This window comes from Periplaneta americana, chromosome 11 (assembly GCF_040183065.1).
Source record: "Periplaneta americana isolate PAMFEO1 chromosome 11, P.americana_PAMFEO1_priV1, whole genome shotgun sequence".
Taxonomy (NCBI): Eukaryota; Metazoa; Arthropoda; class Insecta; order Blattodea; family Blattidae; genus Periplaneta; species Periplaneta americana.
The window spans coordinates 135421690-135445984 of record NC_091127.1 but is presented as its reverse complement, the minus strand read 5'-3'; the positions used below and the strand labels follow the sequence as shown (position 1 = coordinate 135445984).

Below are 24295 nucleotides of genomic sequence, written 5' to 3'. Positions count from 1 at the left end.
GCAACCAAAAACCAGATATGCTGACAATCGTGTTTACACAACCGAAAAACGATATATCTGGACAAATCATATTTCTATACTATCTTGTCTAAGAAAAATAGGCAATGCTGTTTATATAACTCAGATTCCGGCAGCAGTTGCCCAAGAAATTGCATCAACAACTTACTCAGAGGCTGACCAATTGATGAAAGTCTCACCTGTGGTGCCGAGGCAGTGGCGTTGTGGGGTGAATGGCTTCAGAGTATGCCGCTGGCGAGAACAGCGTCTTGGTAGAGCCGGCAGAATCCCCTAGTATTCATGAGACGAGATGGGTCAGCATCTCCTCTTGCTCTGCGCGCACACAACTTTTTCACTCGTTTCCCAATAAAGCTGATGATATTGCGCACACTTGATTGTGTTTCAACACTTGCAGGCAGTTCGGAAGGGTTCAAACAATGAACTGAAAAACACGATTTCAAAGACTTCACAAAACTTTGATCTCAACTTCTTTCCCTGTATCCCTTTCTACATGAGCGTATAAATTTTATTCTTGTAGCCAACTTATATCGAAATCGATTTAAATTTAAATCTCAATCTTAAACATAATCAGCTTCTGTGTAGTATAATAGCGGGTCACAACTATAAACGTGAGAAGTACATAAAAATCTGGGTTGACTTTTAAACTAACTTTAATAAGAAGCAGTTCTCTTCTCTAGTTGTATGTCAATTTGTTTTATGAAATCTACTTAGACGCCAAATTCTATTAAATATTTTACCAGAGACTTTCCTTTACTTCACAAGGACCAGATAAATTGTATGTGAAAAATAAAAAAGTAGAAAAAATGGACACACTACACTAATTTCCGTGATGATTTTTAAGAAATACAGAATTAAATAGTTCCATCTGAAATGTATATAATTAAATCGAACACTTCAATAACTGTACGATACGATTTCAGCACTTCCTATGTACAATACGCAAGATGTGTAACACCTTTTATGTTTTCAAATCTTAAACCCGATTATCTCCTTTCACTATACAGCAAGCAAAACTGTCCGAATATGCTTGTAGTGTTTCTATTATGTTCGAATCAGTATTTCAAAAGTTTAAATTCAAAACTTATCTTTAAGTCCAACCTAATTTCAAACAGATAATATGTGTCACTGCACGGTCTGCTGTCCTCGAAGATGCTTATTAAATCAGTTTACTAGATTGCATTACTGTTTTGTGCACAAAATATAATCAGTAGCTGTCAGAAACGATACGGGAATCGAATAGGAATTTTAAACCATCCACTTCTCAACACTTTGTACCACTATCTCGGCTATAAACTGAAATTCACCAAACATACAAACTCTTCCAACCTAAACGAAAAATAATCATGTTTAATCACTGAACAGAAGAAGAACAAAACAGTATTATAGGAAACGTTCCTCACTAAGATTCTTAAAACACTCTTAATTGCACACAAAAACAAGTAAAAATTCAGTTCGACGACTGCTCGCTAAATGTTTTTCACCATCGTTTTAATGCACACGAAGTCTTGCTAACACAGTAAAAAGAAAAACGTTTTGATGGAAATTTCTTCACCAACGTTCTGACGTACACGACTGTGTGTACTGATGCCGAGCAGAAAAAATAAAATATTGTCGACGTTTCGTCGCTAATAGTTTTTCACAAAAGTTCTGATACAACCAATTGTTTAATTTGGATACACTGAAAGAAAAGTGAAAAAAAGTCCATCGACGTTTCGTCGCTAAATATTTCCACGAAAGTTCTAATATATGTGATGCTTGTGTACACCGCAGGAAAAACAAAATAAAAACTTTCGACGTTTCGTCGCTTTTACTAAGCTGTCATACGCGATAATGTTGCTTGTATATACAGTAATAAAAACAAAAAACTGGCGACGTTTCGTCACATTATCGCTCGCGGAGATGAGAGGGGCCGCTGGCCAGTTGGAGGGGGAGAGGACCGAGGCAGGGATCAGCACCGTCCATCCGTACCCTGTAGACAGTTGCCCCAGTACTGCATCCCCCGACAGAGTTGCGCGGAGATGCCTCGCCGCGACGTCGCTCGTACGCGCTCGACCACCGTCGGCCCCCCTCGCATTGTCGGCGTGCCGCGCTACTCCGCCAGAGTGCAGCAACGAACAGCAACGCAGCGCGAGAGTGGATTTCGATTCCCGGCAGGGGTGAAGGGACTCGGACCCACCCATTCACTGCCGAGTTCAACTCCCGGTAGGAACTGCGATATGCGATATTTAAGCGACTGCTACGAAAACCTGCTGTATAGCCATTACCACTCTCATTCCAGTAATTCTCTATGATGGCTATATTACAAACACATTGTCTGTAAACAGCTTTGGAAATTCGAAATGAACATTACGTAAAGAACTGAGATGGAATAGAGGAGGGATGTCAAGGTCAGAGCACGTGAAAGACTGTACGTGCTACCAAGCGCGCAAGGGTTTCAAGTGAAAAAGAAAGAGTGATCAAAATGAATTCTATTGGCCTACCACTGCAAGATGAATTAAACTGCTCTTTTTTTAGTAGGTTATTTTACGACGCTTTATCAACATCTTAGGTTATTTAGCGTCTGAATGAGATGAAAGTGATAATGACGGTGAAATGAGTCCGGGGTCCAGCACCGAAAGTAACCCAGCATTTGCTCATATTGTGTTCAGGGAAAACCCTGGAAAAAACCTCAACCAGGTAACTTGCCCCAACCGGGAATCGAACCCGGGCCACCTGGTTTCGCGGCCAGACGCACTGACCGTTACTCCACAGGTGTGGACTAAACTGCTCTTCAGTCATAGATAATTTGTTACGCTCAGACAAGAAAACAAGAAATAAAAGCATCTTTTGCAGCATGTACTTCTCTAATAAACGCAATTAATTATAAAATAGTAGGAATAATAAACATAGCTTCTCTTTAACTTAAGCAGTTTTACATAATGAGGCCTATAATTAGCCTAATTATTGTTATTAACTGTTATACAATTATAATCTAGACAATTTATAGCCACAACTCGTAACTGACATATAACGAGTCTACGCCATTAGCAGCACACATTTTTGTCTGTACTTTATTCTGGAAACATAAATACAATGCTGTGAGAAGGAATCTCTACAATACATCTTCACATACATTTACTACTATTTAATATCAATAAAAACAAACTAATTTGAATATTATATCAATCTGTACATGAAGTAATAATTTCAGGCATTCGACACTGCTTGTCTTTGTAGCTAAATAATTTTCAGAAACCAAAAAGAGCATTACTAACTAAATAATTTTCACAAACCAACAAAGAGCATCACTAACTAAATAATTTTCACAAACTAACAAAGAGCATCACTTCATCTTTCATTTACATAAGAAGTCAAGAGTCTACGTGCTACCAAGCGTGCATGGGTTCCAATGAATCTATTCTGCAGGCAGTAGCGGTGAAAAAGAAGGGGTGAGCAAAATGAATTCTATTGACCTACTGCTGCAGGATGAATTAAACTGCTCTTCAGTAATAGATAATTAGTTACGCTCATACAAGATAACAAGAAATGAAAGCATGTTTTGCAGCATGTACTTCTCTAATAAATGCAATTAATTATAAAATAGTAGGATATAATAAATAATAAACATAGCTTCTCTTTAACTCAAACACTTTTACATAATGAGGCCCATAGTTAGCCTAATTATTGTTATTACTTACTTACAAATGGCTTTTAAGGAACCCGAAGGTTCATTGCCGCCCTCACATAAGCCCGCCATTGGTCCCTATCCTGTGCAAGATTAATCCAGTCTCTATCATCATACCCCACCTCCCTCAAATCCATTTTAATATCCTCCCATCTACGTCTCGGCCTCCCTAAAGGTCTTTTTCCCTCCGGTCTCCCAACTAACACTCTATATGCATTTCTGGATTCGCCCATACGTGCTACATGCCCTGCCCATCTCAAACGCCTGGATTTTAAGTTCCTAATTATGTCAGGTGAAGAATACAATGCGTGCAGTTCTGTGTTGTGTAACTTTCTCCATTATCCTGTAACTTCATCCCGCTTAGCCCCAAATATTTTCCTAAGCACCTTATTTTCAAACACCCTCAACCTATGTTCCTCTCTCAGAGTGAGAGTCCAAGTTTCACAGCCATACAGAAGAACCGGTAATATAACTGTTTTCTAAATTCTAACTTTCAGATTTTTGGACAGCAGACTGGATGATAAGAGCTTCTCAACCGAATAATAACACGCATTTTCCATATTTATTCTGCGTTTAATTTCCTCCCGAGTGTCATTTATATTTGTTACTGTTGCTCCAAGATATTTGAATTATTGTTATTAACTGTTACATAATCATAATCTGGACAATTTATAGCCACAGCTCGTAAATGACATATAACGAGTCTACGCTATTAGCAGCACACACTTTTGTTTCTACTTTATTCTCGAAACATAAATACAATGCTGTAACAAAGAAGCTCTACAATACATCTTCACATACATTTACTACTGTTTAATGTGAATAAAAACAAACAGATTTGAATATTATATTAATTTGTAGATGTACTAATAATTTCAGGCGTTCGACACTGCTTGTCTTTGCAACTAAATAATTTCCACAAACCAACAAAGAGCATTACTTCAACTTTCATTTATATAAGAATTTAGGGATGCTATGCATAGACATTTCGCTAGCCCGCGCTACAAGCGTGCTAAATTAGCCCCGGCTATCGACTGATTACTTGTACAGGATTCATATCATATCGCTTACACTGGTTTATGAATACGAAAAACGTTAGTTCGCTGATCATCCACCGGAAGCCCGCGCTAAGAATGTCTATGTATATGGCCCTAAGGGTCGACGTGCTACCAAGCGCGCACGGGTTGGTTCCAATGAATCTATTCTGCAGGCAGTAGCGGTGAAAAAGAAGGGGTAAGCAAAATGAATTCTATTGGCCTACCACTGCAAGAAGAATTAAACTGCTCTTCAGTAATAGATAATTTGTTACGCACATACAAGAAAACAACAAATAAAAGCATGTTTTGCAGCATGTACTTCTCTAATAAACGTAATTAATTATAAAATAGTAGGAATAATAAATAATAAACATAGCTTATCTTTAACTTATGCAGTTTTACATAATGAGGCCTATAGTTAGCCTAATTATTGTTATTAACTGTTATATAATCATAATCTGGACAATTTATAGTCACAACTCGTAACTGACATATAACGAGTCTACGCCATTAGCAGCACACACTTTTGTCTGTACTTTATTCTGGAAACATAAATACAATGCTCTGAGGAAGAAGGTCTACAATGCATCTTCACATATATTTACTACTATTTAATGTCAATAAAAACAAATTAATTTGAATATTATATCAATCTGTAGATGAACTAATAATTTCAGGCGTTCGTCACTGCTTGTCTTTGTAACTAAATAATTTTCACAAACCAACAAAGAGCATCACCTCATCTTTCATTTATATAAGAAGTTAAGAGTCTACGTGCTACCAAGCGCGCACGGGTTCCAATGAATCTATTCTGCAGGCAGTAGCGGAGAAAAAGAGAGGGTGAGCAAAATGAATTCTATTGACCTATCACTGCAAGATGAATTAAACTGCTCTTCAGATAATTTGTTACGCTCATACAAGAAAACCAGAAATAAAAGCATGTTTTGCAGCATGCACTTCTCTAACAAATGCAATTAATTATAAAATAGTAGGATGTAATAAATAATAAACATAGCTTCTCTTTAACTTAAGTACTTTTACATAATGAGGCCTATAGTTAGCCTAATTACTGTTATTAACTGTTACATAATCATAATCTGGACAATTTATAGTCACAACTCGTAACTGACATATAACGAGTCTACGCCATTAGCAGCACACACACTTTTGTTGTACTTTATTCTGGACACATAAATACAATGCTGTGAGGAAGAAGCTCTACAATACATCTTCACATATATTTACTACTATTTAATGTCAATAAAAACAAACTAATTTGAATATTATATCAATCTGTAGATGAACTAATAATAATTTCAGGCGTTCGACACTGCTTATCTTTGTAACTAAATAATTTTCACAAACCAACAAAGAGCATCACTTCATCTTTCATTTACATAAGAAGTCAAGAGTCTAGTCAGCCTGAAACTTACTGAACGACTTCTTCGTCAATGTGTAATGTACAACCCTTGTGTTCACCGGTGGCTTGTACCTGCGTGCCTTACGTGCTCTGATCAGCGCATACGTTAAACACTACACGCTGACAAAATTTTGAATATTAATTGTGTAAGAAAGAGTATGTCTTGATTACCAGTGTAATGCCAATTATATTCATTGAAGTAATTTACCATTTACTTTATGAATTCCTGGTGATATACAAGGGATAATCAATAAGTTTCCGGACTGCCCTGAATATATGCAACACACAGGACACAGGAAACGGAGAAGTTATCTAGAACCAGGGGTTACCGCCTCGATCTACGACGGTGACTCATGCATATTATAGCTATTTTGGTAGTGTAGCGATTGACACACTTGCCAATGTATCCGAAGTCCTAGGATTTAAACCCGACAGAAGGTGATGAATTGTTAGATGTAATAAAAATTTCTTAGCATGGTTTCAGAGTGAAATAAAACTCCTATGTCCCTTTTCCTATACCCAGCTAAAATTTCAGAAAAACTGTTTATCGTCCTACGAATTTTTCTATTTTACAAACAAATATCTTTTCAGTCAACGGATTTTCCGTCAAGAATAATTCGATGTCATCAATTCTCTTTAAGGTTATATGAAGTCTGTTTTAAGACTCTGTAATGAACAGCATAGATATTATATGAAGCTCCTATTAGTGGGCATATAATTCATTCAAGCTCCGCCATTGCCGGTCCCAAGCCCGGATGAAAAAGGAGGAGGGGAAGGAGTAACACCTTGTAAAAAAAAACCTTGGTTCAGCTGGCTCCGGATGATAGTACCTTGTAAGGGCTCCTTGCCAGGATTACGGCGAAAACCTCAACGGCAGAATCGGCAGAGGAGTAGACCTTCAGCATGGCGAAACTGGCGGAAGAGGCAACCCTCCTGATGGGGCTAGTACACAGGGAGTAATGATCATACGCTCTGAGTTGGCAACCCCACCATGATCTTACCCTACAAGAGGTTGGTAACCTCTTTAGGGTATCTTACTCAAAGTCTCCAATCAAATATTAGCCGGACTGATGGCGGGACTAGTTTTGATTTGATTGGAGTGGAACGGATCTTATGGTCCATACCGTAATGCAGATGATGATAATGATAATTCATTCACTTCTTTCTATCTTTAGGTTATTATATCCAAGAATATAGAGGATTCTGAGTACCAAGTGATAAAATTGAGACATAAACACAATGGGGCCTGAAAATCAATTTTGTTAAAACACAATACGTAGTCGTAGGGAGAGAAGGAAAAATGATTTAGAATTCGATGTTAGGCATGATAAGATTCATATATCATTACGATGTACCGAAGTACATATAATATTTCCATGCAGAAATTCTGCGTCATCATATGATGAAATATGAGTCGAACGGAGAAAAATTCTCTTCGGCATCGGGATTTGAACCCGGGTTTTCAGCTCTACGTGCTGACGCTCTATCCACTAAGCCACACCGGATTCCCGTCCCGCTATCGGATCGAATCCTCTCATTTAAATATCTTGAATCAGTGATTGATAGGTTAGGACAGTGTAATACTGACGTAAACATCAAACTGTGACAGGCTCAGGCAGCAATTCGTAGCCTCAACAGCAAGCTAAGGTTCCGTAATTTGCTCAAAATAAATGCTTTTCAGAGTCACTGTTGAAAGTAACCTAACTTACGGATGCGAGAGTTGAACACTAGCATGTCATCAGAAGCAGAAGTTCTATGACCTTGAAATGGATTTCTTTAGATGGAGTATGAGATCAACAAGTCTGACTGTCTGAAAAATGAGTATACTCGGGTCGAAATTGACGTACAGGAACTTGTAAAGCTTTGGTTTTTCTGAACCGACCGCATGCGACGTGCGAGGTGCGAGGCCCGCCTCGCACAAATCCGGACTACACGAGATATAGTGAGTGGTTTCTATGGTTCCGAGGTGCGCAGGCATCGCATCTCGCAGTTATAGGAACCACTCACTATCTCTCGTGTAGTCCGGATTTGTGCGAGGCGGGCCTCGCACCTCGCACGTCGCATGCGTCGGTTCAGAAAAACCAAGGCTTTAGTAATCAGATGTAGACAAGAGCTCTAAGATGGCACGGACGCGTTCAGAGAATGAATAATGAGACATAACTCAAGAGACTGATTTCCTGTCCCCTCTCGAAAGATTCTGCAGCACCTGAAGAGGATAAATCGGCAAAACGATGGAAAAGAGAGAAGGCTTGAAGAGAAAGAATAGTACTCCAATCTCCGGCACCTCAGAACAGGCAACTGCTCATAAGTGGAAAACCCTGATAAAGTAAAAAAAAAAAAAGTATCTTCGAACCAACGCCCCGATTGAGACTCCACATATATTTGCGGCACGTCTCGTTGAAATGAAGAGCAACACAGGGAATTAAGGGGAAAAATAGCTCACAAAAAATCTCCTAAGTCGAGAGACCTAGAAAATTATAAATTATTTAGATTTATATTTAGAACAAGACTTGTCAAGGGTTATAGCTCCTAAAAAAAAGTTCGTTACACTGTCTCTACAGATAAGGTCTTGCCGACTACATAAGTCTCTCATTTCTAGACATGAATATGAGAAGAAGATTTGTTTGACGTCAGCAAATACGTGTTTCGCGAAATTAATTTTCTTCTTAGTTAAACAGCGTTGCGTCTCGGCTGATTAAATATTTAAAACGTGCGAAACTCCCCGCATCCTAATGATAACAGATGATAAACGCGACCCGTAATGACAGTAATTGTCAGCACAGTAGGTATTCAATTTGCTTACTGCGTAGCATGCACATGTTGTCCTACGATACTATAATTTCAGCACTCGGAGAACAATGTTTAACATAATTTATTTTCGGTTAGAAGCCTGTCGTAGTTCAATCAATAAGCTGTTTCTCGCAGAAGGGACCAAGTGAAACTTTCGACAGATTCTGGCAAATTTATCATAAATAAAACGGCCTCTTCAGGGTCATTCTATGTTTTATTCTAAAATTGCTCCATTAAAGTCATGTCGCTACCATAATCATAACCGCTGGATAGATTTTACTTTGACATTGACTGAGTTACAGAGCATGTACTGTGATTCTGCAAAACTGAAATCCATTTCGATAATACATTATATGAAAATTCGCTTTGACATACCATGTTTCTGTTTGTGTACAGTATCTTTCTCTAGCGCCTGGAAAAATTTTAATCACATCAATATACCAATCCATTAAGAGGACTTGTACGTGAACGCATGGAGAAATCAATCATAAATCTGTTAATATTTAAACTGTATGTGCAGAAAAAATTGCGGCCATAATTTGATGCAATTTTTATAGCATTATAATGGATCGTTTCGGAATACTGTATTTTGAGGCGTGAGATATACGAATAATATATAGGTGCATATTTACTCACTATGACATACTATGTGAAAAGCATTTATTTATTCATTTATTCATTTACTGATTCACTTATTCACTTATTTATTTATTTAATTATTCACCTATTTATTTATTCACTCACTCATTTATTTATTTATTCACTGACTTATTTATTTATTTATTTATTTATTTATTTATTTATTCACTCACTTATTTGTTTATTTATTTATTCACTCACTTATTTATTTCTTTATTTATTTATTCACTCACTTATTTATTTCTTTATTTATTTATTCACTCACTTATTTATTTCTTTATTTATTTATTCACTCACTTATTTATTTCTTTATTTATTTATTCACTCACTTATTTATTTCTTTATTTATTTATTCACTCACTTATTTATTTCTTTATTTATTTATTCACTCACTTATTTATTTCTTTATTTATTTATTCACTCACTTATTTATTTCTTTATTTATTTATTCACTCACTTATTTATTTCTTTATTTATTTATTCACTCACTTATTTATTTCTTTATTTATTTATTCACTCACTTATTTATTTCTTTATTTATTTATTCACTCACTTATTTATTTCTTTATTTATTTATTCACTCACTTATTTATTTCTTTATTTATTTATTCACTCACTTATTTATTTCTTTATTTATTTATTCACTCACTTATTTATTTCTTTATTTATTTATTCACTCACTTATTTATTTCTTTATTTATTTATTTATTCACTCACTTATTTATTTCTTTATTTATTTATTCACTCACTTATTTATTTCTTTATTTATTTATTCACTCACTTATTTGTTTATTTATTCATTCACTGACTTATTTATTTATTTATTCATTCACTTATTTATTCATTTATTCATTTATTCATTTATTCATTCATTCATTCATTCATTCATTCATTCATTTATTTATTTATTTATTTATTTATTTATTTATTTATTTATTTATTCTGGCGAAGTTGACTAGCAGGTAAGTTATGAGTGCTTACATCTCAAAACAAATCACAGAGTTTAATGACATTAAATTTTTCTTTTTTCTTCACGTATCCTTGCGGACAAGTTACAAAAGGTGTTCAAACCGTCTACCATGAGCATTATTACATTCACTACACCGTCGTAGCAGTCATTGCCGGATTCTGTCGAACATTTCAGATCTGTCGCCAGCAAAGATTAACCGTAAACATATGGGCTGGATTAGTTGATCCCCTTCTCAGACCTGTCATTTTACTGCCCCGTATTAATGGAGCAACGTACATTGAGGTTCTTCGGAACACGCTTCCCCTGCTGGAGGAGGATGTGCCACCCGCGATGCGCACGGACATGTGGTTCCGGCATGATGGCACTCCGCCGCACTTCAGCCTAGTTGTATCAGCACTTCTGAACAACATCTACGGGGAACAATGAGTAAGGAGAGCGGGACTTACTGCTTGGACAGTGCGATCACCAGACTTAACGCACCTAGATTTGGGGGGGGGGGGAAATGTTAAGAGTGACGTGTACTCTAACCCAGTTCACACCAAATAGGAACTGATTGTGCGATTCGCTCTTTCGATCAAATTCGACACAGTCCTGAAATGTTTGTTCGACACAGTTCGACAATCACTGCTACAACGATGCAATGAATACAAGGTGTCTCTAAACTTTGGGATCGGATAGATAACCTTATTTCAAACAGTTTTTGTTAAGGAACCCATGGGCTGCGACACTCCGTTTCAGAGCAAGAGGTATTTATGTCGTTACATGGTTCGATCATACAGGAAGGGATTGAAGTAATTAGTTACGTCAGAAGTAAATAAACAAATCATTAATATTACAGGCACAATTTATTGACCCAAACATACAGAAAAACACAAACAAAACAAAGCGAATGTAAAGGGAAAACACTCACTTCAGTCTTAAATCAACAGTATGGCTCCATTGCTTTACTGTCTCATCACTAGGGAGCGGATTTTTATGTGCTAAAAATTTAAATATATTTATTTTTATGTGCTAAAAAGTACGAAAATATTTGCTAAAAACAAAAAAATATTTGCTAAAAACAAAAAAATATTTGTTTTAAATATGACAAAAATACCTTACTTAGTTTGGAAAAAAAATGTTACTAGGTACTCACCAACCACACTTGAGTGCTAGTAGTTGGCCGAGAATTGCAGTGAACAACAAAGGTCATCTCCAAATTCTCCATCACAAATGCATGCCGATTATGTCTGAACAACGACTTATATTGTGAAAACGACCTTTCCGCATCACAGGACGTCAGACGTGCATATTTAAAGAGAGGAATGTCGCAAACACATACACCGTCAATTTCACCTACAGGCACATCCTCCAATACTTGAGCAACTTTACACATTTTTTTATATCCACTGTTTTTCCCAAACACATTCTGGAATTTGTCCCTTAGTAATTGTGCTTCTGAACCTGGTAGCGAGTCTAGTTTAATTTCCACGGCACGCACCTCCCTGTTTCAGACAACAGGTTTTTGGATGTTTCGAGTTTCTTTTTTATGGTCACATAAAAAGCTTAAATTTGCTAATAGGAAAGCCATATCGTTTTTTAAATAACCATCTTTCAGTATATCTTGAAGGATATCGATTGACCAAGCCCGATAACAGGGAATCACAACAAGACATACTTACTTCATGGACATGAGCGATAGGCGAGAGATTTGTTTAAATTAAAATTCATACCCGAGCTCTTATCTGTTGTGTTTCACAAACAAAGCGTGGAATGAAATCATCTTCAGCAACAATAAACATTTCTAATTATGTGTTGCAAGATCTCTCCTCCTTGTCCACGTTAATTTATTCGCTAATAATAACACTGATATGCTGCCTAGCAGTTCTCAATACTTGCGACGATACTATTACAAAAAGGATCACGGATACACCACACAGCGCTTAGAAACTCGAAGCAACCAAGAATTCTTAAAAAGATAACGTACTTCTGAGTGACATAATTGATTTAGTTTTAAAATGTTTAAAAGTTCTTGTAAAAAAATTATTTAAGTAAAAAAACTCCAAGATTTATGTGTTTATAATAGATTTCCTGAAAATATGTATTTACATATTTTTTGTGAAAATATGTGTTTTCATGTGAAATAAAATTCGGGTTTTAAACTTGAAACATTATGTTCGGAATTTTTAACTTTGTTAATTGTGTTTTATCACACGCAAAAATAATATTTAATTACATAGAAATCCGCTCCTTACTCATCTCTACTACAAGTGCTGGAACACACGTCCACTGACTTCCAGACAAGCATTGCATCGACGTGCCATACTTTATCGTACCCTAATAAAGACGTCAGGCATTTCCCTGATTTCAGCTATTGATCAGACAATGCGTGTTGCAAGATCTTCTTCAGAGTCAACAGGGGTTTCATAAACCACAGTAGTAATCAAATTGGATTAATGCATGATACCGAGCTCAAGGAATAAACAAATGCGGTCGTAGAATGACATTACGCTGACGGAGTAAACAAACTGGATGGTGGCATTAAACCCCTCTTGCACTGAAACGAAGCGCCCTACCTACGGATTCCTTAACAAAAACTGTTTGAAATAAGGTTATCTATCCGATCCGAAAGTTTGTCGGTCTAATTTGGAGACACCCTGTATAATCAGGTTCAGAGTAGACACTTTGAACATTTTTTTAACCTGTCCGCAAGGGTACTTTAAGAAATAAATCAATCAATAACTTCATATTAAGTAAATGTTACTAACATCTGTTATTTCTTCACTATTCGTCAGATAACATTGGTTGTTCCACGAAAAATTATCCTCATAACGAGATTGTCGTAGACGTCATGACTCATCCTGTACAATTCAAATATACAGGGAAAGAACGAGGTTTGTCTGCTTTAGTAAATTGTTCAGGAGAGCAATTTAAAGTCTCGCTCTCTAGAATATACTTCCCTTGTATGCCAAATCTAGCAATCTTTCACAGCACTTAGACTGTTGATATTATCACAGTATTTCATTCATAGAATTAAACTACATTGAATCCTGCTCCACATAAAATGCATAACTCATTTGAAAAAAGTGGACAAAGCTCTTCCTTTCCCTTACCCTTCAATTATTTCAGCAGCAGTATAAAATTACTTGAAACCTTTATGCCAAAATTACACAAAACGATTGTGTATTCCTCTAACTGGTTTATATCATACTCGACTGGTAGGATTTTGATATTTGTAATACAAATCTCTTCTTGGAGCGGCTGAAAGCGGAGTTCTGAAGTTTTCCAGACTAAAATACTGTAATTATCGACAGTGAAATAATGCCTGAGGAATTAAATCTATTTATATGATCCGAGATGTAATGAGAGACGCCTACTATAATAAGTATCAACTAATCGTAATTGGTATTTACCTAATTTAAGTCTTAATTATATGCACAAAACTGGCAACAGTATATGATTTCATATTGTGATGAATAGCTGTCATCTTATATACTGACCTCTGATTTGCCTGCGTGAATTCGTCAATGGTTAGACTGCAATACGGTATCACTTGAAAATAAATCCCATATATAAATATGTTTATACAAGAACATAATTTTATTTTTACTAACATTTCTAATATTAACCTGGCTATACCTTTGGATTAACGGTTGAGAACCGGAAACACCGTTTGCTACCCCATTCCACGACTGGAGTTCGATGATACTGCATAAAATACAAACAAATCGCTTTACTAGGTATAGGAGGGAAGAAAAGTAGTTCATACATTTACGTAAACTAGGAAATACGGCGATTTTGAGTTTGATAATTTTAATTAGGTTTTTGTTTAATCAAAATACAGTATTGTATTAACAATAAGAGTTTTTACTCACGAATTGAGCTGTCCATTCGGACGTACTCATTATGCAGTGTAGGCCTATATTATACTGTCTACAGTACTTTAGCGTAAAATATAGAGAATGAAGATAAATTGAAAAATAATCATAATATGGATATTTAAACACATTTTTGAAAATGGTAGCCGTTTATTTCAATACAGACTTCAATTCTTTTTTGCATATTATCGCACTATAGACTATTGTACCTAATTTCAATTACCAGTTTCTTCCTTCGTACTAGTAACTCATGTTGAAATAATTCTGTACCTACTCTATAAAAGAGTACCTTATGTACTGTAAATTCAACCTTCACTTCTTCCCGATCCGAAAAGATAAAATTACTCAGACATGCTATCTACTCTCCGTCCAAGTGATTTTGACGCAGGGTCGTAGAAAGGGAGGAAATCACGTGACAATTAATTACTTAACGAGGCCCTTTTATTTAAGTTATTTTAAACAATTGTATAATATTGCGTAAACGTCCAATTCCTAACAGAAATTAATGTTTTCAGAAAAGAAGATCTAAGACAGCTCAGCCACTAGCCTTTACAGAGGGGCGAGTAGAAGCGGGTGGGGGAAACCGGGATGCGACGTAGGCAAACCGACGACAGTACCTGTGCGAAAATATGATTCAATATTGAAAGCTCTTTCGTCACTGGAAAACGCGAACATATTTCTGGAACGTACTATACTTACTCAGTTCAGTTTACTATCACCGTAAGGCGACTTTGACTGCATACGCGGCCTTGGCTCTGTGTGGAGAAGGATTGGAAGTTTACTAGTAGAGAGGGTGGGGGTGAAGTACATTAAAAAACTCAGGTATAACAAAAATTGAAGTAAAAATAAAATGATGTCCCTGTATAGATCTCTGCTGTACCGAAAATCGGCTATAAGGAGTTTCTTCTCGAATTATTAGCACATAACTTTCAATTAAACTTACAAACAATATATTTTCAAAAGTGTTTCGTTTAAAATAATGATAAAATTGTTTCATCGCAGTACCTCATGTCTGATAATATACAAAGTTTCTGAAGTTTCTAACTTTCCGTCGACCTATTTAAGGGTTTGAAAGAGGAGTTGAGACTGCACTCTTCGTTGTTATTGCGTGTTGTAGAGCTCTCAGTAAGCATTAAAGCAGACAAGAGATGTCCGCCAGTGGGACAAATTCAGTGACTCTGCAAAAGAAAGTGTTCCGTGATAATATCATCTTGATTGAATTAAAAACCTTTACTTAACACAGTAGCTACTTCAATGTTTGTAATAAAAAATATGCACTATGTCCCATAACCTTTGATATATTCCCGTGACTAACTTATTGTAACGTGAATAATTTCAAGGGAAAAATTGTTCCGGGGCGGGTACCGATCCCGGGATCTCTGGTTGAACGTACCAGCGCTCTGCCAACTGAGCTACCCGGGAACTCCACCCGACACCGTCTCAAATTTTCCCTCTATAGCCACAAAACTCGCGTGGGCTGACGAAACGACAGAAAGCTAGATTTGCATAATGTATACGTCACTGTGTACGTTAACAGAAAACCACAATTTCAAGTCACACAGAGATTGTGTGCACTCGATGTGGGTCTCTGGCGTTTCGTCAGCCCACGCGAGTTATGTGGATATAGAGGGAATAGTTGAGACGGTGTCGGGTGGAATTCCCGGGTAGCTCAGTTGGCAGAGCGCTGGTACGTTCAACCAGAGGTCCCGGGATCGATACCCGGCCCCGGAACAATTTTTCCCTTGAAATTATTCAAATCTGCTTTACGGGGAGCTTCACCTGAAAGGCTAGATTTGCATAATATATACGTCACTGTGTACGTTAACAGAAAACCACAATTTCAAGTCACACAGAGATTGTGTGCACTCCATGTGGGTCTCTGGCGTTTCGTCAGCCCACGCGAGTTATGTGGATATAGAGGGAAAAGTTGAGACGGTGTCGGGTGGAGTTCCCGGGTAGCTCAGTTGGCACGTTCAACCAGAGGTCCCGGGATCGATACCCGGCCCCGGAACAATTTTTCCCTTGAAATTATTCAAATCTGCTTCACAGGGAGCTTCATCTGAAAGGCTAGATTTGCTTATTTTAACGTATTTAAAAATACGAGCAATTATGTATTTACGTTATAAGTTATAAGATTGATCAAAGTCTACTATGTGGAGTAGTTGGCAATTATGCAGGGTGTTACAGAAATTCAAGTAGCATTCGTCTCAGTCTGGAAAAACCTCGGAAAAAACTCAACCAGACAATCAGTCTAAGCGGGAGTAAGATCCCATACCAATCACGACTTCGTAGCAGATGTTCCTCTTGTTATCCCTTGACCATTTCAATGGGCTAGAATCTAAATGGATGTTAAAAGAAGAATTACAACTAAAATTCGCCCATAAGATTATTACAAATTGACAAAGCGAAAGAGGCTTTACATAAGTCATTATATGTTCCAAAGTCCTATCCCAGTACGGGCGTATACCAGTTCGACCAACAAGCCGGAACTGTTGTTCAAATCGGATCAAAATAGATCGACTAGGCAGGGGTGACTAACAGAATACTCGTTTATGTAATTTTGACCTAAATGAAGTTATTGTCCAACAACCCCTTACATGAAAGAATGATGCTGAAACTGATCAGAAAGAGAAAAAGGAATTGGCTGGGTCACTGGCTGAGAAGAAACTGCCTTCTGAACGATGCAATGGAGAGAAGTAGAAGAAGATATCAGATGATAGATGATATTAAGTTATATGGCTCATATACGGAGAAGGAGGGCAGAAAATAGGAAAGATTGGAGAAAGCTGGGTTTGCAGTGAAAGATCTGCGCTTGGGCAGAACACTATGAATGAGTATAAACAGTAATGATCCTCATAATCATAATTACTATAAAAACTAGTAGAAAATTTTATTTAAAAAAAAGTGACGAAAAGGATACAGCTGAATAAAAAAATAAAAATTTCAGATAATAAAATTAAACCAATTTGGAATATTACTAAAGATTAAATTTGTCGATATCCAAAGTATGAATATATTTATCATTAATATATATATATATATATATATATATATATATATATATATATATTTCCATTTAAGCTACACAAATTTGTGTCTTACAAGTTCTGAAAATTACGGAGATCTTTCCCCTTGTCTCCTTTTCCTCTCTTCACAATGACAATATTCTGTGCCACTTTCAATTGCTGTCTAGCAACGTTGCTCATAGTTATTTTGGAAACAGCGTGTTGCTGATACATGTTATAATTTATTTATTATCTAAACCTTTGCAGCATATTTCGAATCTCTGGCTGTTTTACGATCTATAACAAATGACAGATACACAGTTCAGTTAAACTCCCATTATCGCGTTATTTTTTCAAGAGATTTCGCCCACTCCGACAACAAACGTTAAATGTGCTGATATGGAATCTAATAGGCTACTGACCATATAAATTATTGCTTCTGTAAATGTAAAACACAAAAATAATGCACATCAAATCCAAATGTTGGAAAATAATCCATCACCAACAGTTTGACATGGAACATATAATTATTACCTAGTGACCTGGAAGCGGTCGATATCCAGCAAACAAACGAGGTTTTAGTGTCATCGGATGAAATGTGTTCGCATTAGGATAATTTCTATGGTAGGCCTACCTCAAGCTCTGAGAGCAACAACCGACAATAGTTTCGGAGATTGTTACATTATAACGAATTTATCCGTAATGAAGCCCGACAGAAATATACAGTGAAATTTGTGTAATTCGAATCTGAAGGGCATAAGAAAAAATTCGAATTATGGAAAAATTCGAATTAAAAAAATGGTACTGCAGAAGGCAAACTACAGGTGTACTGTATGTACTATGTATTACTATAACATTTCAAGACAACAGGGTATTATAATACAAGAAAATATAGTGCTGTATAATGATAGGCCTATTACATAAATGCAGTACGGTACAGCAATTAGTAAACATTTATGCACAACACATATAGTAGTTAAAAAAACATATCTTACTAGGCCTTTGTTAAGTAGGATGTGATTTTAGTCTGCTTCTTTTTATTGATTTGCTGGGTTACTGTAAAGTCCTCCAGTTTATTTAATGCATCAAACAGAGAACCATGCACATTTTGGTGTCCCTCAATGAATCTTCTTAGCTCTCGGAAGTGAAAGATCGGGGTTTCGGTGTTTGTGAAAAGCAATGCACAGTGACCGTTTTAACTGAGTACGGTAACTGTACTTTCGAGGTGAATGACGCTCCAAGGGATGTCAAACCGCACTGGGACCACTTTCTCCGAAAAGGAGATACAATGCATTCCCGGTTCCAGCCTCCAACCCCTATCGTCAGGTCAATTTGTTACAGTACTGGCTCGTTCCGCCTTTGCCATATTTTACTGTAAAACTCATGTCCATTCTGGATTTTTTTTCTTCGAATTAAACAAAATTATGTTCGAATAAAAGACGATATTTATGCACTGTTTCCATAGGAAATTCAAGGGGACAAAGGAAAACTTCGAAATAAAGAATAATTCGAATTAAAAACGTTCGAATTACACAAGTTTCACTGTAATTTAAACATTACTAAGTATTGCTCTCGCCAAGCTTACACGACCTCACTCACACCACTCTGCGGACTCGTGCCTTACCCAAAACATAATAAATCATACGGTGCATGCCGGTTAGTTATGTAGCGTTGTCACATTATGACTCTGAATTAGCCCAGCCGCTGGGCTGAGGCAAGTACGATGTTTTTTAACAGAGAAGTTAGTAGTTGTCTCTTGAGGCAAGATAAGCTGACCTCTCTACCCGGGCTGAGGCCGTCTATGTTTGGCAACGCTGTTATAAAGCAATTCAGTTATCGGACGCGGCCAACTGCATAACATAAACATCGAGAGCATGTTGATGTGACTTCTTTGACTTCTTTCCTCTCAGCTGGGATCGTCTAAGTTTGGCGAGTACAATACATTTTATTTCGTCTTACAGATTACAGCAGAACCGTAAGAGTATCTCCATATTTATCTTATTTTCAATGGAAGTTTACAGAGTGAACCCTAAGTAATGTCGTTAATTCTGGTGGATGATTCCTTCAGTAAAGAGCAACCTAAAAGTCAAATACCATTTTACTATGCTTTGAATAGTTTTTGAGAAAAACGTACACTTCGCGGCAAAAAGAATGGGCCGACTCTTGGTCGATAGAAATGCTAAGTTCTATCGCGCGGTTCACTCGTGTAAACGTAACCCACTACAAGGCATTGCTGTGGTGTCTCTTCATTGAAAGTCGTCCGTCTATAATGTAGTAAACCTTACAAGCAGTGTGTGGCCCAGTGGTAAGAAGTCTGACATCCGTACCAGAGGTTATGAGTTTGCCTCCCGGTACGGTAAAATTATTTTTTTTTTATTTTAACTTTTACTTAATTTATTAGTTTAAATGTGAAATGGCATTTGTTAACAAACTTCGTTATGCCTGCCTTGTAAAAATATTATTGTCAATCACCTGTGGGCTATTAATAGATGAGACCTGGCCTGTATAAACAAAAATACTTTTTTCACATCCTAAAAAACCGGACGCATATCAAACACAAATAAATAATTAAATTAACAAAAACAAACAATTTTTTAGTATATTAACAAAATAAGGCCTGTGGTGGGGATTAGTATCTCGTCCACAAACCACCTGCGTCAACAACTGCCCTCATTCTGCGCGGCATGGAGTCCACAAGATTATGGAACAGGTCTAAATTCTTGACCATCTCCTCCCACGCATCTCTGTCCCACAATTCCTCAGATGTCCGAACGGATGCTTGTAGGATCCTTTTGACCGCAGCCCACAAATTTTGAATCGGATTCATATCTGGTGAATTAGGAGGCCAGTCGACTGGGTTGACATCACGCCTCCTCGTAAACCATCTTTGAATCCGATTGGCGGTGTGTATTGGATGATTATCCTGCTGGAAGAAAAGTGTTCCTTCTGGATATCGTTTTCGGGCGGAAGGGATCATTACATTTGCCAAAATGTGTTCTTAGACTTCTGCCGTAAACCGCCCGTGGGTGCGTTCCGGAAGTCCTGCCCCATCGTATGACATCCACCCCCAACACGCAACCCTCACGCAACCCGACTTGTTAATTCGTCTCACGAAGCGTTCATCGTATCGGTGGCCATTCATACAATAAACTAGGGCAGTACTATCGTTGCTAATGGAGACAATTTCCTCGTCGGAGAAAATGACATTTCTCCAATCGAAGTCCTGTCGGAGAGTAGCATACGCAGAATGCTACTGGAGACAATTACCTGGTCGGAGAAAATGACATTTCTCCAATCGAAGTCCTGTCGGAGATTAGCATACGCAGAATAATCTATGCGGACCAGTGCAATGAGTTATTGTTTCTGTGCCATCTTCAAGCGTAATGACGAGACAGAACGTTGTATTAACAGATAGCAGTATTGCTTGAAAGAGAGAGGGAGGTATATTATTTATTAGAGTTTGGGCATATTCTAAGAGATATCGCCTCATAATTATAGCTTTGTGAGACACATATGATGGCAAATTTGTAATAAAAAAAAAGAAAATTGGGGGAGATTCGAACCTTGAGCTACTACTACCAACTCGTTCAATAGACTAATGCCGTAACGACTTACGCTACTGCGACTGTTAATATCGTTTCGGCATAAAACGTGGTTTTCCTGTTCATATTCGCTCCGGTTGATTTTGTATTTGTCAATTTTATTATTATTTCACTCTTCAAGGGCCCTGATGTATCTAGAATCAACCCGCCATTCGATTTTATTACATATTTTAGACTCTTAATAAAATACGGCAAATTTAAATGGTTTAATTATGTGTCACCTAGTGAACTACGGCTTTGACGAGACGAGCATGCGCAATGTTATGCCTCTGGAACTTAGAAATTGTCTGCCGGCCTATTCTTTTTGCCGCTAAGTGTACATTTTGAAATACATGAATTATGAGATCGTGCAACGCTGCTGAAGGTCATTGCCATGCACACTGTTTTTAAACCCGTAAGAAAAAATATAGATAATATACAGTTTAATGTTTGTGTTTAAAGTATGTTAGAGAACGGAGAATGAACAATGCTCATTTCACGTTAAACAAAATCTTGGGAAATTTAAAATAAGCTCTACAACCTAAATTTAATTAAATGTTTAGAGAACACAGACAATAAGAGACGCTTATTTCAAAATAAATGGAAAAGATTAAGAAATATTTCTACATTTCCATTTCAATTGAATATTCTAGAGATCGTAAATAATAATTATGCGTCTTTCAAGTTATAAAAACAAAATTGTAAAACATTAAAAACTCTACAGTAAAAAATAAAAATACGATGCTTATTTCACGTTAAAGTAACGAACAAAATTAAAAACATTAGTTTTAAAATCCTCGGTTTAATTGCAATTAAATATTCTGTGAACACAGCCAATAAGAAAAGCTTATTTCACATCATAGAAATCTAATTCATTATTTAACAAAAATCTCCATTTGACATACTACGAGCATTTTCTTCAGTCAATTATAAATAATTCCCTCTCATTTTAAATTTTAAAGTAGTAATAGGTAAACTCACATACAAGAAATCAAACTTCCCGAGCTATCTTTAAAAGCAATTGTGTTATGTGTACATTTCTTGTTGTCTCACCCATTCCTTGCATACGCGAGCTGCATTTCTCCAGGTAATAACCTTCAAAGCGTTGTCACAGTGCACTTCGTTTTAAAATTCCCTTGCAGAACGATAACTTACATTTGTTCAGATCAAATTTCTGTACATTTAAGGGGAGGCAGAGGTGAATATTTCAAAATCCACAAAATTTATCCGATTTGTTTGAAATTCATCATGGATACTAAGTATGTTATTAGTAATGGACATACCAAGTTTCACCTTTCTAAGTACAATAGTTCTGTAAATATTAATAATTTTATAAAACTTTATATCGTTTGATATAAAATGCTCCATGCACCATATTGTAAGAAATTTTCAATATTTCTTTTTATTTATATGTTCAGAGAAGGTATATAAATAATGATAAGTTTATTATGGGAATAATATAGTAATACAGTTATCGTGGTTTTAATTTCATACTTTTAAGGGCACAAAATCAAAAACTAACATCGGATTATCAAAATAAAGATAATAAAAATGGAAAAAACCAAAATTTCATTTTTTTTTTTTTTTTTTTTTTTTGTTCGAAAATTTCACCTCTGCCTCCCCTTAAAGGACAAAACTAAAATGCTTTCAATCATTTATTATCATAATACACTAATCTTTTAAACTGACTGAACATATTTGTAATTAATTCAAAAGCTTTCAAAAAATAAGCTATGAAATATTTCATATTACATAATTTTTTCTCCAAAAGAAAGAAAAAACGAGCAAAATTGTATTAAACTTTTTTGCTTGAAATATCTCAAAGAACAAACTCTTGAAATTAATGACATTACTTATGGTTCACCCTGTATATGGTTGCTATGGTACGAGAGAAATTGAACTAATGTAATGTTTTATAATCTTCAAGATACAATTAATTTAATTTAAGTAATACAACGGCGTATGTTTCTAATGGAAGTGTAAGTTTATTTCTTAGACGCCCTGTACATATAAAATGGAAGCGTTCATATCCAACACAAAACTTGTGCTGAGATGATAATGCGGGCTGCAGAGAACAGACAAGTAACTGTTTTTGTGTTGTAAATTCAAACTTTATCTGGCCGAAGAAGCGAGTGTACTATCTGTCAGAATGTGACGGGCTGAGTGACCTAGATTATAATAAGCTGGCAAAGGATTCCAAGTCTCCGACAGCCAGCGATACCCAGACCGACAGCTAATTCCTCTATGTGAGAAGGCGTACTTATATAAACATTCAAAAACGAGCCAGTCACATCAACGTCATATGTACCGAGTAAGCCTTATGGATCATATGGACTCGAGAGACGTCAGAAAATCATGAAAGTACAAATCTATAGGACAGAGGAGAAATAGATGGTAAGAACGATCCGCAACAGGAGCGAAAATGAAAGCATGAAGGAAAAATATAGAAACACGAGTAAGATGAAGAGGACATAAAGAAATAAAACCTGAATTTCGTCTCGTTCAGTAATGCAATGAGTGTGAGAAGTGACATCAAATTTTGCCTGGAGCCCTCTATGAAGAATCTATAGTTTTATTTTCCTCCCGAAGAAAAACATCCTAAAGATTTTATCGCCCATTAAAATCTACTGTTCTCAGACGAATCTGAACTCGAGAATCTCAAATTCAACGCAGTAATCTTTTATAAAGAGCGTCAATCTACGGCCTACAAATATTAACTAACTTTTGGTCTTCTGTCTTATGAATTGCCTGATGATGTTGTTCTCGGAGATGATAAACATAAGACTGAAGTCACTTCTCTCTACATCAGGGATGACTGTAATGAGGACGAGTGTAATTTACTTTCTACATTTTTCTTAGAAAATCAGTCTTCAAATTTTTTATATTCCGCTTCATATCTTAGCGGGATTTCGATGGTACTAAACATTCAATTGCAGATTTTGCAGCATTTTCAATATCTGAATTCTCGTTTGAACTCATTTTAACAATGTTTGTTTATTTCTCCGAATATTGCTGTTATTCAAAAACTTGTTATGTTTTATTTATTTATATTATTTGGTTATTTTACGACGCTGTATCAACATCTAGGTTATTTAGCGTCTGAATTATATGAAGGTGATAATGCCGGTGAAATGAGTCCGGGGTCCAACACCGAAAGTTACCGAGCATTTTCTCGTATTGGGTTGAGGGAAAACCCCGGAAAAAAACTCAACCAGATAACTTGCTCCGACCGGGATTCGAACCCGAGCCGCCTGGTTTCGCGGCTAGACGCGCTGACCACTTGTTATGTTCAAAACTTATAAAGCAAATATAAA

The 24295-nt window shown here is 36.5% G+C and overlaps 1 protein-coding gene across 2 annotated transcripts in view; it reads right to left on the bottom strand.

Annotated features, from left to right (window-relative positions):
* Positions 1-24295, bottom strand: part of LOC138709374 (leucine-rich repeat-containing protein 24-like) — a 651569-nt gene that overhangs the window by 534684 nt on the left and 92590 nt on the right. The window contains exon 3 of one of the 2 annotated variants that reach the window (XM_069840108.1): positions 198-439. The gene's annotated coding sequence lies outside the window, so the exon portion shown is untranslated. Of the gene's footprint in view, positions 1-197; positions 2021-24295 lie in introns of those variants that run through there. The other variant, XM_069840107.1, reaches the window with a different exon arrangement.